Source organism: Danio rerio, chromosome 2 (genome assembly GCF_049306965.1).
Source record: "Danio rerio strain Tuebingen ecotype United States chromosome 2, GRCz12tu, whole genome shotgun sequence".
Lineage (NCBI taxonomy): Eukaryota > Metazoa > Chordata > Actinopteri > Cypriniformes > Danionidae > Danio > Danio rerio.
The window spans coordinates 24774674-24791991 of NC_133177.1; the positions used below are offsets into that span (position 1 = coordinate 24774674).

Sequence of the window (17318 nt, forward strand, 5' to 3'; positions counted from 1 at the left end):
CCAGAAACATACATGTCACATATATGCCAACAACCTACATGTCACATATATGCCAGAAACATACATGTCACATATAGGCCAGAAACATACATGTCACATATATGCCAACAACCTACATGTCACATATATGCCAACAACCTACAAGTCGCATATGTGCCAGAAACATACAAGTCACATATAGGCCAGAAACATACATGTCACATATATGCCAACAACCTACATGTCACATATATGCCAGAAACATACATGTCACATATAGGCCAGAAACATACATGTCACATATATGCCAACAACCTACATGTCACATATATGCCAGAAACATACAAGTCACATATATGCCAGAAACATACATGTCACATATAGGCCAACAACCTACATGTCACATATATGCCAGAAACATACATGTCACATATATGCCAACAACCTACATGTCACATATATGCTAACAACCTACATGTCACATATATGCCAGAAACATACATGGCACATATATGCCAACAACCTACATGTCACATATATGCCAGAAACATACATGTCACATATAGGTCAAAAACATACATGTCACATATATGCCAACAACCTACATGTCACATTTATGCCAGAAACATATATGTCACATGAAGGCCAGAAACATACATGTCACATATATGCCAACAACCTACAAGTCACATATATGCCAACAACCTACATGTCACATATATGCCAGAAACATGCATGTCACATATATGCCAACAACCTACATGTCACATATATGCCAACAACCTACATGTCACATATATTCCAACAACCTACATGTCACTTATATGCCAACAACCTACATGTCACATATATGCCAGAAACATACATGTCACATATAGGCCAGAAACATACATGTCACATATATGCTAACAACCTACATGTCACATATATGCCAACAACCTACATGTCACATATATGCCAGAAACATACATGCCACATATATGCCAACAACCTACATGTCACATTTATGCTAACAACCTACATGACACATGTATGCCAACAACCTACATGTCACATATATGCCAGAAACATAGATGTCACAGATATGCCAACAACCTACATGTCACATATATGCCAACAACCTACATGTCACATATATGCTAACAACCTACATGTCACATATATGCCAACAACCTACATGTCACATATATGACAACAACCTACATGTCACATATATGCCAACAACCTACGTCACATATATGCCAGAAACATACATGTCACATATATGCCAGAAACATACATGTCACATATAGGCCAGAAACATACATGTCACATATATGCCAACAACCTACATGTCACATATATGCCAGAAACATACATGTCACATATAGGCCAAAACATACATGTCACATATATGCCAACAACCTACATGTCATATATGTCAACAACCTACATGTCACATATATGCCAGAAACATACATGTCACATATATGCCAGAAACATACATGTCACATATATGCCAACAACCTACATGTCACATTTATGCTAACAACCTACATGTCACATATATGCCAACAACCTACGTGTCACATATATGCCAGAAACATAAATGTCACAGATATGCCAACAACCTACATGTCACATATATGCTAACAACCTACATGTCACATATATGCCAACAACCTACATGTCACATATATGCCAACAACCTACATGTCACATATATGCCAACAACCTACATGTCACATATATGCCAACAACCTACATGTCACATATATGCCAACAACCTACGTCACATATATGCCAGAAACATACATGTCACATATAGGCCAACAACCTACATGTCACATATAGGCCAACAACCTACATGTCACATATATGCCAACAACCTACATGTCACATATATGCCAACAACCTACGTCACATATATGCCAGAAACATACATGTCACATATAGGCCAGAAACATACATGTCACATATAGGCCAACAACCTACATGTCACATATATGCCAACAACCTACATGTCACATATATGCCAACAACCTACATGTCACAAATATGCTAACAACCTACATGTCACATATATGCCAACAACCTACATGTCACATATATGCCAACAACCTACATGTCACATATATGCCAAAAACATACATGTCACATATATGCCAAAAACACTCGTCACATATACACCTGAAACATATGTTACATGTAGGCCAGAAACATATATGTAACATATATGGCAAAATAATACATGGGACATATATGCCAAATACATACATGTAAAATATAGGCCAGAAACATACATGTCACGTATATGCCAGAAACATACGAGTCACATATAGGCCAGAAACATACATGTCACATAAAGACCAGAAACATACATGTCACATATACGCCAAAAACATACATGTCACATGGTGGTGGGGGGATATTTTGATGAGGGGTTTTACACACATTCATTGCTAGGTGACCATCTCGGCTGATAAAAAGCTGAGAGAACCCTGAGCTCGAAGATAGTTGAGCCCAGGGCTCCCGCCAGGCCCATAAAGCATGTGTGGGGAGTACGAGGTCAGGTGTTCTCGAGAGCTCCCCTCGGCAAAAGAGGAAAGGAGGAGAAGAGGTGGATGGGGGGTTTCTTCGGAAAACAAAGATAAGGGAATAGTTCTTAGCTAGATTACTTATAGTGAGTTTGGATCAATCCGATTGGCTAGCCAATGAGTGTAGATGAGTGGCCAGGTGCAGTCAATCATATCACGAGCTCCTCTCGAAATTAGTTTGTGAAACTTTATTTATGGAGAAAATTAAAAAACACTGCGGTGTTTGGGTGTTCTGTGTTTGAGATAATTTGTGTACAAAAATGTGTGTATTCCAATCAAAATATGAAGCTGATTGGTCTGTTCTTGTCACCTGACTAACGGTGCACTCACTGCATTCTGAAAAGTTGAATTGTTTTAAACTAGTTGTGCTTGAAAGGCTAAAGCACGTCACTGATTGCACACGCCACTCCACTACATTAAAACATTTAATTTCAGTTTGCTTTTTTTTGTAGCTCAGGTATAAATTTTAAAAAAGACATTAAATCAGAAATGACGATCTCTGTGTTAAAGGTGTTGGACCCAACCCTTTTCATCATACTCCTTCTCTCAGATGGGATGGTGGGCCAAAAAAGGTTACAATGGGCCAACTTTGGCCCGTGGGCTCTACTTTGGCCATCTCTGCCCTAAGTGCCCTTCCATTTGCTTAGATCATTAAAACAGAGTCCACTAAGGATTTGGAACTTAAAGGTGAGTAAATAGCGAGTAAATTGCAAACTATATTGTACTGCATTTCAGTGTGAACTATATTGCAGGGCTTATAAAGCCTTTTGTATGAGAAACATACCAGAATTTACATTTATTAATTGAAGATTAAAAAGACAAACTAATTAAGCAAGATTCAAACGTACATGGCAGGTTTTGGATGGCATTCTGGAGATATCTGCCATAAATCCAATGCCAGAAAACTAATGATTTTGTATTGGTTCTCATGGCAATGGAAGGGTTGCCCTGAAAAAATATCAATGAATGAGTTAAACAGTTGTTCTTAATATTCAGATAATTAACTCTGAAACATTTTTCAACATGTGTTGCCAAAGTGTGTAACCTACAACAAATATGTTCACAGAGGAAAGGCTAATAAGGCTATTTTCAGCAAGCAGCCAGTTTGGTTTCATTGGATTTGATTGTTTTTTATTTTTGTCATACTGTCATACAAATGACTTGTATTCAGGCTGCAATGACCTTATTGTCCTCACCTTAGCAGGAAAAATTATAGGTTTGACATTTATTTACATCTTTTTGCATTGCTTTTTAACAAAAACACTGTCCGAAAGAAAAATCTTCTGGGCGCACTGTTTACATTTAAATACAAAGCTTCTCCTTTACAATTGATAGCATTATGTGCCCCAGGCAAGGGCTGTGTGCCATCCTCTTGTCACGTTTAAACAAGACTTCACTCACAGATATGGAAGTATGGGATGTTTTTTCCCACTTTCAATGACCGTGCAGTGATAAACAATCCAAAATCCCACTCCAACCTTTGATAATTAAGGACTGTCACGCATGCTTGACCGCATGGGGTGCTCTCTGTTTTGCTCTCTTTGTTCTGGATGTTGATGTGTAATCAGCCACATCAGAGAACACGACGGGCCAACCAGGGGGGTATGTGCCATATGTCTTCTGCCAGTCTCTTCAGGTTCCTCTGTGAGTCACAAAACTGGACCACACATTTCCATCCACCTATTTGTTGTATTGTATAGATTTAAACTCTCGTTGCTGCTTTTCAGGAGATAATCACAAATGAGCTCTGGTACGTCACAGTTGGAGATTGCTGGATCATAACGCTTAGCAAAACAGGTGTTGTTCATTTATTTATATTCAGTGCCATGTTGATGTGCAGTTCGTTCTACAAAGCTGTGGAGAAGAAACAGCACGTGTTGTCTGCATTCAGACTTGAACAGTTTCACAGACTATTTAAAAAACTGCCAGATTGGCTCCATGTTCCTTATTTATTTCCTTAACATTAGCTGTAGTTTTCAAAATTTTGAGATGCTGGTGTTGGGCACAAAGGTGTGAGCAGGGCTTAGGCAGATAAAATGATTGGAAAATTCTGAAATGTCACCAGAGAGAAATATGCCATTTTTACCAGACGACCCTGTTATTAAAGGTCTGGTTGTCTGTGTATAAAATAAACTTACAAAATACTGTTTTTTGGTAATTATTAATGAATCCATAGCCTATAGCATTTGCATGCTTGGCATTCCTATCTGCATGGTCATGTTGTGTATTAAAGTATATAAATAAAAACACAATACGCAAGATGTATTTATGGACAGATGGATATAAAGTATATTCTTTGTGCATCGTATCTCAAACAGTATAAGCCGGGCTTGACATTAACACCTGCCAACCTGCCAAATGAGGGTGGATTTCACCTGTGGCATTTAGACAGACAGCCCCATTAGCCACTTTGGCTGGTTGAAATATTTTTTTAAAATGCCAGTGCTGCCTTGTCACTAAAGATGAGAATTTTAGTTTAAGTGTTTGCGCGAGCAAAATAGGTGAATACTGAATGAAAGTATGATCTGGTGATGCATGCTACTGCTTAAAAGTTCCCACTTGTCACGTTTCTTTTGTGTGAAGCAACCATGTCTCGAAATACAACTGGTACAATTGTTTCTCTTTGAAATAGACTGTAAAAAAAGCAGTGCTTGTGCACCCACAATCCTGCTCCATTCAAGAGCTTGAGATTTTTTGCAAGCAGCAGTGGTTGCCGCTTTCACTTTAACCATTCTTTGAACAGATTATTAATAAGCATAACATTAACTGTGTGCACCTGATTATCCTCTCATTATCGCGCACAAAATGTTTTTGTTATATTTTCCTTGTTTTGGTGCATTACTTGAAATTTGTAGCAAGGAAATAATTAGTTTGGTGTGGCCAGTGAAAAGATTAGTAAATCCTTAGTGTTGAGCCCTAAAAAGTCATGTGAAATAAAACTAATTGTAATGTGACACTATGAAACCCCAACCCATTTGCTCATGCTCATTGAGCAAAATCATACACAACACACTGAAAAACTTAAATTAATGAGGCGTGTGGACATAACACTAAATCTAAATTTAGTAATTTTAGCATGCCAAAGTCAAATTTATTTATTTAACAACAAAATTGTGGCTAGTGAAAATTGCGAGTGGCAAGTAAAGTTGGAAAACTACTAGCCAAAGTGGCTGGTGATCAAAAAGGTTAATGTTAAGCCCTGATAGTAAGCATTTGTTTCATGTGTCGTTGAATGAAAAAGAGAGTGGGAGTGTGACTAAACTTGACATGACACTAAACATGAAACATTAACTTTCATGAACATGAAATTTCGCAGGAAAAACGTCGCATAAAACCTCACATAGAATAATCATGATTATTATTGTCTCATGATTCCTGTCCAATAAAATTGTGCATATCAGCAAATGTATCTGTTTGTGGACTGCAGGACAGGGGTGTAACATGAGGGGGCGTAACTTGTAGTAAGTTAGAGGTGTAATTTGCAGTTATCGAGATCCCACTGAACCTTGCTAAATGTCACAATGAGATGTTGTTGGCAAGATGGCGAAAATACTTACCAGATAACGTTTTCACCAAGTGTTTTCATGAGTTTTCTCCACATTAATCCTCAACAGATTTATTTGACATATTATATTCATTCATTTAGCAACTCCACCTTGCATCTCCACTCAATGACTTCTTCATTCATTTTGTCATGACAATTACTGTGTATTTTATTAGTGCTTAATGATTCTCTTTTGAGGCGTAAAATGCTGGTGTAACAAAATGCTTACTACTCATGCATACTTTTAGGGCTGCTTTTGAGTAGTATTTAGTAGGGATGCACGTCATCGTCGGCCATATTGTTATCGGCCGATAAATGCTATTTTTAACATTATCGTTATCGATCCCGATGTCTAAATTAGGCCGATATCTTTAAGCCGAATAATTACGTAATTGTACAGACCTGCCTGCCGCGCACGCATGTTCAGACTTGTCCAGTGCACTATAATGGAGCTATCCTCACACTGATTATTCCTTTAAAGTCTGTCCTTTCTTCACGTGGTATTGCTGTGCATTAAAACTCAGTTAGTAACCATGTTCCTTATTATTTTAGATATGTTTGATTGAGTGTCATTGTGTATTTTGCTTCAAAACGCCTCAGGAAAAAATATTACATATGTAAGCCTTTCCTGCTCTGTCTCTTTGTTGTGTTAGAGATAGCAGGGAAGATTCACTTATTACTCCAGGGCGAATAATATTAGTTTCTTTTAGTTGCAGCCGGTGAATGAATGAGGACACGTACCTTGGTCTCATTGCAAAAAAAAAGCGCTCCTTGATATGATTGGTATTATCAACGCGTTGCTTGCCATGTGTTGTTGATGTAAGATTGTATTCAGTTTAATCGGAATATTCATATTGATTATAATGAACGTGAGTGAAAGCTGTCACCGCGCGCGCGCACACACACACAGCCTTGAGCCTTCACAGATCAGCAGGGGAGAGCCTAGGTGCACCGGTCACTGAATCCAGCATACTGGCCACACATTCTGTCAGCATTGACAGCAAGAACGAACACAGAAGCGTTGATGCTACATGTGTTCAAAAGAATCTAAAACACCTAATAGGATTAATTTATGTCTAATTTTTTTAAAATAATACATTCTGTATCTAGCTTTTCACTCGTACCGTGGCTCTGAACTGTCAAAACACCTCTAAAAAAAGTCTTTTTCAGACATGACATATTTGTACACATAAGTTACATTACTGTAACACGTTTTATTCTAGAACACATGAGCTGGTTTTAGTCCTTAGCTTTTCATTTTCATTTTGTTTAAAATATATTTAACTTGCTTGTTGATTAAATCCAATTTTGTTATTTAACCTTTTTAATTTTATGTAACAGTCAATTTGCATGTTCATTTGCTATGAAGAAAATAAAATTATGTATTTTTTGCATGCTGATTTATGTGAAATCGTGAATATAGGTCTATTTAATCACCTTGCAATTTTGAAATCATAGCTTTTTTGCTTTGAGTATAGGCTATTCAGTTTAAAACAGCTGAGGTTTAGCTTTTATCAAATTTGCTGTATAAAATATAACATTTTGAAATATTTATAATTATCGGCCTATAAATATCGGCTATCGGCCTCCAAGACTGAAGAATTGTTGATATCGGCCAAAAAATCCATATCGGTGCATCCCTAGTATTTAGAACAGATTTTCTTACTCACACTACATTTTGTGGCAAGTAATGGTACTTTTACATGAGTAGGATTTTTCAGTACTCTTTCCAACAATGAATGGTAGACAGGTCCTTATTTGAATCCCTATAGAGTGATGTGCTCAGACCTCATGACAGGCGTGACAATCATAACAGGTGCACCTCATCCTCACGCTCAGTTAATGTGTGATATCACAATCATGCCAGGGGAATGTTTGCCTGGAGCTCTTTGAACGACTGTATAAAAGACACTCACACTGACAGTAACTCAAGACCCAATGACCCGTTTCCAGGTGCCAGTGAGTGATTTTGAGCTTGCGGTCTGTTAAACGGCTGTAGAGTTTGGTTGTAAATCTACGGCGAGTGACCAGGTGTAATATTTTCAAGCTCTACGGCAGCAGTTTGTGTGTTGTGGTTGGATGGAGGGTGTCTGAGTCAGCGGTGTGGTTTTATTTGAGTTCCCTTTCAGCAAATAGCGAACCGCTTTTATTCCCTTCTGACATTCTCCATGCTGTTCTTACTGGCAGTGTAGGCACATATGCTGGTCTTGCAGATGGCAACGGGTACATTTATCCCCCTTTGATCCTCCAAACCTGTTCTCCAGGAAGGTCTCTGGCACCACATGGTTTGTTGATCGCAACTTAATTTTGGCAACATGTGCAGTGTGCTCTTTCATTCAAATGCAATTTTAGTTGTTAGTTACAACTGAACGTGGAGATAATTCTAATATGCAAAGTCAACAGTGTCCCTGTATTAAGACGTACACACACACACACACACACACACACACACACATATATATATATATATATATATATAGAGAGAGAGAGAGAGAGAAAGAGAGAGAGAGAGAGAGAGAGAGAGAGTGAAAACGCATTCAATTAACATTTTCTGGCAACTAATGCAGATCCCAGTTTGGTAGAGTAAAAGTGAAAATAATAAATATTGAATACCAATAATACAATCTGAGTCAGAGCAGGCTTTTATTTGCTCATTTTCTGAATCATTCACGCTTAGTGTCATTAGGCAAAGAGCATCTTGTCATTTGAGTCTTTTGAACTGCATCACAATAATAGTGAATCAGAGGCAAGAGGCATGCGCGTACACTGTAATATCAAACATTCATATCAGATTTTATTTTCTCTGGAATTATTAGGTATGGTTTAGAGTTAAATGTTAATTTTTGCTTTATTCTATAGTCTGATGAAGTCTGATGAATATGCAAATAAGCACATTGCATTTATAGCTTTTATTTAGAAAATATCAATTGGTCAGACTAACAAATGTTTTTGTTGTGTGATTGAAAATTCCACAAAAATATTGATTTCATAAATTAGAAATTGGTGTTGTGTTGTCTAAAAACGAATATGAAGTGAAAGGGTGAAACCTTTTCCCCCACAAGTCCAAAGACATGTGCTGTAGGTTAATTGGGTACGCTAAATTGGCCGTAGTGTATGTGTGTAATTGAGTGTTTATGGGTGTTTCCCTAGTGATGGGTTGCAGCTGGAAGGGCACCCGCTTCATAAAACATATGCTGGATAAGCTGGCGGTTTATTCCGATGTGGCGACCCCAGATTAATAAAGGGACTAAGCTGAAAAGAAAATGAATGAATACATTTGAGAAACAAAAAGTTTAATTTGTGTAAACCAAAAAGGGTCTCACGTATAAATCTTTACATTAGAAACCTTTCTAAAAATGAACGTACGGCAGAATACACTTTAATTTATTAATGATCATGGCTCATATGATGACTTAAAGTGGTTCAATTAAATCAATATTTAATTTAAAAATGTTTACTTAGACTTGCAGCTGCGCACATTTAAGCACTTTGTTTTTTATACATCACAACCTTTGCGTGGGAAGTAGCGAACCCACATTTATAAATGAAACCCTGAAGAGGTAAAGAAATAATCAGTTGTCGCATCTGTATACTTTTGACTCTAATTCCATACCTTCATCCATAGCAGCTGTAAAAGAATGCAAATTCGGCTGAGCCCTGCTTTTCCTCACATTAGTGTGCATATCAAAGTATCAACACATAAATGCGCTGAAAGTTAATAGTATTGTGTTTCGCATGCAGTGCTGCGAGGATGACTCAGACTTGTAAGAGCATTACTATGGCTGGATTTGGCTGCCAATTAAAATGCCCATGTGTGTGAGCAGTGTGTGGGTTGGTGGGGCTGCGCTCTTTCACACAAGCGAAGCCTCAGGGGATCATTAATCTAAAGCTAATGAGAGACCTGGTAATTGGGGATGTGGTTCTGTGTGTTTTGTGAGCGGGTGTAATAATCATAATAGAAACGCAGGCTTAATCACCCCAACAAAAAAAAAGGACACCGGTAGGCAGCCATCGGGTAATGAGTTAATTAAATAAAACAGTACCATTTTCATGTGATCTATTTGTGTATGTGTACTGATGACACGGGTCATTTTATTTTCACCATATGACCAATCTGCCCGGCGTGACGTGTGAAAACGGTGGTGTTCTCCATCAACACCTTCATTACTTAGCCTGCGTGATACGGCCGCCCACCCTGCATGCCTCTGTGAGTGACTCTGATTGGTGAGGAACAGGCCATGTGTGGGCAGAGAGGTGTCATTCTCATATTAGTGGCCCTCACACTGTGTGTACCTACACCCTGCCGTCCATCCATGTCTCAGGGATGATGATGATGAGAATGATGATGATGGTTGTGGTGCCCACATAGTGTGGTCAAGGAATGTTTCATCCATCTAGCCACAGATATAGAAGTGCGATGCGCACAGACGCATTCGTGCACGCTCGACGTTACGGACGCGCAAAGAGGTATAAACACACGTACGCAGCAGGCACCCACGTATGCAGACATCCTCGAGCGGAGCTGCCCACACATCTCGCTGTGTCAATAAGCGCTCATCTGTGGGAAAGAGATAAAGTGAGGTAAGAGGGGATTCCTTCTGCGTAGTCTCTTTCACAACTTCTGCTCTCCGCACCGCTGTAAAAAAGCAGGGGGTGGGAGGTGATACTCTTCCTGGCGCAGTGATGTCACAGCGAACGTTGAGGGTGACATCAGAACATTTCATGAGGATTATTTGCATGGAACTTAAGTATTATTTTTAAAGCCCCATTTTTTTTACCTCTGATTTTTTGGGAAAAATTGGCTTGGAAAGCTGTGAACAGAAGATAGAGGAGTGGGTGTGATGAGGCAACGCGGGAGAGAAATTCTTAGGTTAATTTAATATTTAGACAAACATATACTTGCTTTGAAGGGACAGAAAGTCCTCTGGTACTTGTGCTATTGAATGTCATGCCATGACGTGTGCTGACAGATCAGCTGATTGATGCGAATTTCAAATGCTCCAGTCTTTGTGAAGCGCTCTTGTAAACCAGTGATCATTAGAGCCAATCACATCAGTCATATCTGTTGAGCATAATGGCCAATAAGCGGTGTTCAAAATGCAAGCAGAAAATGCTGCTGTCATCACATTTATAGAAAAAACTTATAGAAGTTGGTATTTTTGTGGGAGATAAATAATAATTAGACACCGACACATCATCAAAGTACTCACAGTCTCATGTTACATCCTCCCAGTGACGTTCTTCAATATAGATTTTAAACCTGGAAGATTAAATTAGAGGGTATAAGCTCAATATAAGCCAGCTGTTCCCAATAATTAAAGATAATATATGCAAATCTTGTCTTAAATTAGGCTTAATACACATAAATATGTTATATCTCAGAAAATGCAATTAAGGGTGTCATGACCTTTTGAGGAAAGAAGAAATTATTCATTCTGAATAATGAATCCAGACCAGATGACATGAAATTCATTAATTATTAAAAACTTCTAGACTACTGCTTTTTTCAGCTGTCACTGGGATTGTACATTTTAAAAAAGAACACTTTCGTAGATACTAACATGTATATTTTAGATATTAATTTTGGTACAAATGTGTACCCTTTCTTAAAGGTACTGCCCCAGTGAAAACTCGCGCACCTATGTCTGAGAATGTAGGGTTTTGGTAGGCAGGGTTTCGCGGGGTCTTAAAGTCTAAAATGAAAAAACGAAATTTAAGGCCTTAAAAAGTATTAAATTTGCTGTTCTAGGTCTTAAATATTTTTGCACAAGTCTTATTTTTCCTATGCTGGGTCTTAAAAATGTAAAGTTAATAGTTAAAGGGAAATAGTTAAAGGGAAAATGTAAGTTTGCGTACTCTGGTTAGAGAAAGTTGAATTAATAGCCCTTTTCCACTGACTAGTACAGCACGGTACGGGTCGGTACTGGCACCTTTATCAGGCTTGCATGTCCACTGCCTAAAGGGTACCAATGGTACCAAATAAATGCAACATATATGAACACATACAGACGTTTACAGTCTCCAGTATGTTACTAATTACAGAAAAACTACACACAGCATACATTTTGTCCTTATATGGGTTTAAAAACAACATTCAACATATAGCCTACAGTCAGTGGAAACCTCTCATCTGTATCTTAATTCTTCCCCAGCACATGTAACCTCTGTTATAATGTAATTCTGTCATTCAGAGTTCATAATAGTCCAAAAGGCAATGATAAACATGGCAGTTTGCTCATGAAACAGGTTGCTGAAACAATTTGCTCCTGTGTTTTGTCATCAGGCTTCTCCTTTGTTTTTTTGTGCTTCACTCTCGTGTTTGTCTGATTCTAAAAGTATCGGATGTCAGAAGCACTTCAATAATCACGCACACATTATTATCATCAGCTCAAGAAGTTCGTTATGTCAAATGTACACGTGATTACAAGCTCCCTGGAGAAAGCGAAACCGCTCGCACTTTTAGACGGCCTCGTAAAAGGAAAACAGGACATGGCAGATTTTGTTCTTCTTGGTTTTGTGGCTGTACATCAAGACAGCAATAGGGTTTGTTTGAGCTTGGGTCGACCATGGCTCGTTATATGCATTTAGTATTATGATGTAATGTTTCAGCTGTGTATATAAAACATGGCGGTTCCTTTGTTTTTATTCTAGCTAGCTCCACGAGCGAGTGACGTTTTTTCTGTAACCAATCAGCAATCAGCTGCACTTGTAGCTCCACCTTTTAGTTCCCTTTCTCGTGCTCGGTACCCTTTTTAAAAGGTGACCAAAAAGTGGTATGGTACGGTTCACTTTTAGGTACCTTTTGGCAGTGGAAATGGCCATAAAAGCGTACCGAACCGTACCGTACCATACAGTACCACTAAGTGGAAACGGGCCATTAAACAGAAGCTGAAGTCTGTCGCTGAAAAAAAACCTGCATAATTTATTCTTTCAAGCTTTGTTTCTTCCGAGCTTATCTGAGTTCTGTTGCATGGTTGTGCTCCATAGATTTATTTAACTACAACTCTTTATTAGGTTAAAGGTTTGAAACTGATTAGAACTTGAAGTGGCTACGAGGTTTTAAAGGGCACCTATTGTGAAAAATCTACTTTTCAAGCTGTTTTGACTGACGTGTGTATAGACCATCATATTGGGATGATATAAACACACAGTCCTTCTTTTTTTTCAATTTAACAACATAAAAACGGTGGACCAATTAGAGCATTTTTTAGATTGACCACAACTTGACGTAGGAGTGTGGTCCCCCATACACCAATATTGACAGGCACGTGTCACCTAATCCTCAGTTTGTCATTTAACGTCCGCCATTTTCAGCGTGTGAGTCAAAGCATTGTCACTAAAGGAACACACTTGCTCTATTTTTAGATCCAAGGCTCATTGGGCTCAACACAAGATCAGCATTCACAACATGATCGCTCGAATCTAAATTATTGTTTGTAACTTTGTTTGTAGGTAGGTTTGCAAACTAGTGTACTTTTCATTGCGTCTACCTTGAACTTCAGCCGTTTGCATTTCTCAAGGTCACAGAAGCTCCCTGTGAGTGTGATCTTAACTAGGTGGTGCTGAAAGTGCGAGCGCCTTTTCCTCACGTGAGTGTCGCTCCATTGGAAATAAAATAACAAACTTGCCTGCAGGTCACACACCAGAAGCGCTGCTCGGTGAAGCGCAGCGTCACGCCACGCAGCGCCATGCATTTTAAAATTCTAAACATAAGTTTCTATCAGGGTACACACAATGGCGTTTAAGTCGGCGGCTGTCCGCGGCGCCTAGTCAGGATTCGGGACACTTCATGCTTCTGCCACGCCACAGAGCTCCATCAGAATAGTTTCATTTTAAATAACATGCGAATGTGCATGTCTGATGTGTCGTGTCGTGGCTCTAAGCGGGTCATCTGGTGCCTCAGTCAAAGTTAATTCAGTGTGCATGGTTATTAGTCTCGGTATACAACAGTTGGCTGTAAAACTATACAAAGACAAAAATGATTTTGTACTCTGCTTGGTCTTTGTTCGAGGCGTACATGTACGGCTGAATACTGATCCTCTCATTCATGCTGCCTGCTTCTCTCTGTCTGCCTGTCTGTTGCCAAACACAGAGAGAGGGAGCTCTTGGCTCCGCCCCCTTGTTACATTGGTCGATAAATTGAAGCTAACTTTCATGTAAAGCATCACACCCCTAAAACAGTGAGCTGTGTACACGCCCCCAAAATGACACATTATAACACATTATAATAAAAAAATCTGAGTTGTGTTTTAAACTGAACCTAAACTATCACACACAAGAGAACCATAATATTAATATTAAATTATAAAAAGGGGTAAACTATGTGCCCTTTAAAATATTCTGAGAAGGTCTTTAAAAAGTCTTCAAAAGGTATTGAAATTATCTTTAGGATTCCTGCATATAACTCAAATGGCCTCCAGTCACCAGATCCCACTTCAGTAGAGCACTTTGGCTTTTGCTGCAATGGGAGATTCACAAAACACGCATTTTAGCTGACAAACATGCAGCAATTGTGTTGTTGTCATGTCAATGTGGAGCAAAATCTCTGAAGAAAGTTTCCAGCAGCATATGAATCTACATCTTGAATAATTAAGGCAGTTTTAAAGGCAAAAGTGGGTCCAACTTTCAATTAGTCAAGTTCTAGCCTACTACTACTAGTCTAATGTGGCAGTGAACACTTGAACAAACTAGTCCGGCCATTATTTAGTGATTTCTACCTAAATAAACCAACAACCAAAGTCTAGTTTATTTGTAGTAAAGAGAAAGACACCACGACTGACATAAGACAATAAAGGAACATTTTACTAGGCACTCGTGTTCAGATTTCTTGGATTTTTGAACTCGCACAATGGGACGCAGATGAGACTGACACTGTGGAACTCATTTAACGTCCACCTGTTTCCTATAAACTTTTCATTACCTTTGCATAAAACGTGGTCTGTCCAAAGCAGAGATGTCCGCAGCTGACAAGCAGAGAGGTGACGAGTCCTTACCCTGAAAGCACATTTTAATCCGCACTGCTCCCTCTGGAGTCTGGGAACCTGTTACAGAGAAGTGTGAGGTTACACACTCGCAAACGCTCACAGCACATCCAAGAATACAACTGTCTGACCTCGGAAAAAGTGCACACGCTCCGTCCGGAAAGTCGAAGAGAAAATGTGCAGGCCACATGCACTAAACAATGTAAATGCAAGTCATAAACAAGCTCATTTCCTCAGTGTTTCCAGAGCAGTAGGCTGTGTCAGCAAGATGATAGGCTAATGTGCATCCCATGTGACAATCGTTTCAGATGCTTTGATGTGATAACTAAACAAACTTTCACATGAGAATCGCAGTAATGCCTTCGGCTATTGTGGTGCAATAGGAGAGCGAGACAAAACGAAGCAGAATTAACTAGGAATTTAATGCGCCGTTTGAATTCCCCTTGATCTTCCATGGCTCCTGTCGCTTCTTTCCTATATGTGAGTCATAGAGGCATCAGAGGAAGCTTCTTCCATCAATAGGCTTTTTCATGTTGTGGGATGTTGACGTCCACCAGCCTCCTACCCACCTCTAGATCAAGGTGACCTCTGGGGCACAAACAGCTGCTCCCCTGGAGTTTAGTTCGTCATGATGGTGACAAAGCAGTGCACCTCCGGGACTTCTATGTTGCTGGGTCTTTTTTTAAGCCATACAAATTATGATTATGTGAAATCTGTCTATAGTAAAAAGTTCCGTTCATAATGTTCTTATGTTCTTCTATCTTCAGTTTTTTTCACTTTAAAGACCATGAAAAAACTTATTAATCTCCATAAAAGTGACACAGGAGTCTGAGAAAAATGCTCATTTGAGAAGAAAATTTTAGATGGCAAATAGAGGCTTTTGGATCTGAACTCTTCATAAATATACACTCACCGGCCACTTTATTAGGTACACCTTTCCAACTTCTCGTTAATGCAAATTTCTAATCAGCCAATCACATGGCAGCAACTCAATGCATTTAGGCATGTAGACATGGTCAAGACGAACTGCTGCAGTTCAAACCAAGCATCAGAATGGGGGAAAAAGGTGATTTACTTGACTTTGAACGAGGCATGGTTGTTGGTGCTAGATGGGCAGGTCTGAGTATTTCAGAAACTTCTGATCTACTGGGATTTTCACGCACAACCATCTCTAGGGTTTACAGAGAATGAGAAAAAGAGAAAATATGCAGTGAGTGGAAGTTCTGTGGGCACAAATGCTTTGTCCATGCCAGAGGTCATGAGAATGACTTGACTAATTTGAGCTGAAAGAAAGGCAACAGTAACTCAAATAACCACTCATTACAACAGAGGTATGCAGAAGAGCATCTCTGAACGCACAACACGTCCAACCTTGAGGCGAATGGGCTACAGCAGCAGAAGACCACACCGGGTGCCCTCCTGTCAGCTAAGAACAGGAAACTGAGGCTATAATTTGCACAGACTAATCAAAATTAGACAATAGATTTTAGACATTGCCTGGTCTGAGTCTTGATTTCTGATGCAACATTCGGATGATAGGGTCAGAATTTGGCGTGAACAACATGAAAGCATGGATCCATTCTGCCTTGTATCAACGATTCAGGCGGGTGGTGGTGGTGTAATGGTGTGGGGGGTATTTTCTTGGCTCACTTTGGACCCATTATTACTAATTGAGTTTTGTATCGATGCCACAGTCTTCCTGAGTAAGGTGTACCTTATAAAGTGGCCGCTGAGTGTGTGTGTGTGTGTATATATATATATATATATATATATATATATATATATATATATATATATATAATGCCTGTGTGTGTGTGTGTGTGTGTGTGTGTGTGTGTGTGTGTGTGTGTGTGTGTGTGTGTGTATATATATATATATATATATATATATATATATATATATATATATATATATATATATATATATATATATATATATATATATATATATAATGCCTCAAAACCTGAGTTGTCTTACAGATGAGTTTCTCATTTTAATTGTTAAATGGTCACCTGTTTATTGCAGTGGCTACATACTAAACTTTCTTTTTTTGGCAGAGTTAGAAAGTGATTGAAAGATGAGCAGACCACTCACAATAATTTGCTTTCAGAGGCTCAGTGTTTGCAGGAAATAAATGGCATGCTTGTAGTATAATGGTTAAAAATATATATTTTGACATAAAGTAATAGAACAACTGATTTCATGCTGACTTTAACAGAATTAAACTTGCAGTATGAA

At 38.8% G+C, this 17318-nt stretch overlaps 1 long non-coding RNA gene across 1 annotated transcript; it reads right to left on the reverse strand.

Annotated features, from left to right (window-relative positions):
• Positions 1-8726: 8726 nt before the first annotated feature.
• On the reverse strand, positions 8727-15323 carry LOC141378047 (uncharacterized). The gene is made up of 5 exons (XR_012391486.1): positions 15212-15323; positions 15020-15140; positions 11310-11359; positions 11003-11161; positions 8727-10910 (listed from the first exon to the last, which is right to left on the reverse strand). It is a non-coding gene; the product is annotated as an uncharacterized lncRNA (long non-coding RNA).
• Positions 15324-17318: the final 1995 nt, after the last annotated feature.